The following is a 2,742-nucleotide window of genomic DNA, read 5'->3' as shown; positions in this document are numbered from 1 at the left end:
TATATATATATATATATATATATATATATATATATATATATATATATATATATATATATATAGGGTCATGTTCAGGTGTGGCCGTGCCTTCCCGTGCGGCCGTGCGGTTCACACCACTCAATGTTACGAAATACACCACTCAATGTTAAGAAACACACCACACAAATATGCACTGTGGTGTGTTTCTTAACATTGTGGTGTGTTTCATTGTGGTGTGTTTCTTAACATTGAGTGGTGTATTTCGTAACATTGAGTGGTGTGTGACCGCACGGCCACACGGGAGAGCATGGCCGCATTTGAACCAAAATATATATATATATATATATATATATATATTTATATTTATCTATTTATTTATTTATTTATTTATTTGTGTGTATCTGTTCATAACTAATTTCTCAACGTATTGGCCTATCGCCTCTATTGAGGCTCAAACCCGTCTCCCCTTGGTGCCATTGGACCACAAGGTCCTTGGCAAAAAAAAAAAAAAACCTTTAAATGAGGTAAGGTTCTCTTTTTTTATTTTATTTTATTTTTTTTTTGAAAAAGGTAAGGTTCTCTTATTCCACTAATTTATGTTGTGCATTAAGGGAAGAACCTTTACATTTATTTTCTCTTTATTTTTTTAAACGGCACTGTACGTTCATGCAAATATTCATAAGGAATATGTGGAGTCTATCAATTTAAAACATCTCAACATCGCTATATAATCAAATTTAATTATCAAACAATTGTGGAGTCTAACAAGAACGGTTTTCTAAGCTAATACTTCGTCTCAAGCCTTTTGATGCTTTAATATCAAGTGGTGTGAATGATAAAGAACTAATTGTTAGGCTATCTAAATTTTTAATAGTATTAATTTTACTGTACACTGATTTTCTATAAGTAAATATTCAATAATTCATGTTATAATTATGACATGTTTGAGGTATGAACAATTTTCATTCCTTTAATATATCTTTTTTTTTTTACTTATATGTTCTTTTCTTTTTCTTTTACATGAAGGTTATTATTTTTTTTCTACTAGAATTTTTTGTTTGGAAAGTGGTTGTAATTACTCTTATGCCTCTTGCAAGACTAAAGGATGCAAGGATCTTATAAAGTGTGACAAATGTAAAGTAAAATTGCCAAGAAGGCACACTAAAATATAGATTAACTGTTAGGGTGATGGACATGACAAGCGATGTCCCTTTTTGCTTTGGGACAACGAATGCAGTGAACTGATTGATTGGCATGTCTGCTATTAGTGTGAAAAAAAATTAAATATCCTAAGGTAATTATTTTATTGATTTATATACATTTATGCTTTTTCACAAATTCACATTTTTTTTTTGTTGGATGATGTAGAGATTCCAACAGAGTTGGAATCTCTTCGTAGCAAAGCAATGGTCTTTAAAGTTTTTGTGAAGACTGACCTATCTTAAAAATCATGCTAAAGCTTGCAATCCTTGTTCTAAGGATAATCAATGATGAAGAATGGACCGATTACTAGGACCAATTTTCAAAGATGATTGATGACGAAGAACAAGAAGATCAGATGACATTCTAAGGTACACAGATTTTTTTTTTACATTTGAAACTTAAATTGGTTATTTCTTAGATGTTACAAAATTTTATTTTATTTATACCTAGGATGCTGAATCTGGAGATGAGATTAGCAGCCCAGCTTTGGAACAGACTATGAAAGGGAAATTGGATGAAACAGTTGAACCAATTGAACTAGGATCAATAAAAAGATGTCTCCTACCCCAGTTCTCATCTAGTCAAGATGTTAAGAGAGCTAAGCCTATTTTTATCAAATAGGAAAATATTTAAATGTTTGAAAATGTTGTTGTTTTGTTCTTTTGTTCTTGTGTTGAGGTTCTTGGAAGTTTACGGACAATATGCACTTGGAAGTGCAATTTTTTTTTTTTATCTTTATTGTTTTAAGGATGTGTTTGGTTCGCACATGGGAATTAGAATTGGAATGGGTATCAAATACTTGGTAATGGTAATCTGTTTTGGTGAAAGTATTTTGCAGGTTTAGTATTAGGGTGGAATGAGAATGATTATTAATAGTTGGAAAAGCGGTTGAGGAGGAAGGAATAAAACCCTTATATTATTAGGGAATGAGTTTTGCAATTAAGGAGATAATCAAAATCTATAGTAATGTTCTAAAAACCTTTCAACAAAATAACAATAACAATGACTTTGATACTCATTCCTGATAGTTAAACCTGTCAACCAAGCACACCTTAAGTGTGTACTTGACCGTTATGTCACCCTTAGTTTCTTCGGGTCGGGTCTATGAGTCGGTACATTTTGTCCAATTATCTGTCAGAGATATCGCGAAAGAAAACCATAACTATTATACTCATACTCATGGTGTTGATAAGGAGGGGAGGCCAGTATATGTCGAAAGATTAAGGACATTGATGTACTCAGAAAAATTAAAAAATAAAAAATAAAAAAAAGGACATTGATGTACGGGACAAAAATATCCTTGAATAAATATGTCAAATTGCCTCCTAGTTAGTTTTGGTTGATATTATTGTCATAACAACGACTGAAATTCTAAAGAAAATGATAATCATATATATGATGAACTGTATTAACAATGACACTCATGAACCAAATTTGTCAATGAGCTTAAAATCGTAGACCAAAATTAGTATTAACTCAGCAAGATCTATACACTTCTATATATATTTTGAAATTATAACCATGTTAATTTTGCTCTTATTTTTATTTATAGGACATTTT

This window comes from Ipomoea triloba, chromosome 2 (assembly GCF_003576645.1).
Source record: "Ipomoea triloba cultivar NCNSP0323 chromosome 2, ASM357664v1".
In the NCBI taxonomy this organism is placed as follows: domain Eukaryota; kingdom Viridiplantae; phylum Streptophyta; class Magnoliopsida; order Solanales; family Convolvulaceae; genus Ipomoea; species Ipomoea triloba.
This window is presented reverse-complemented; position numbering follows the sequence as displayed.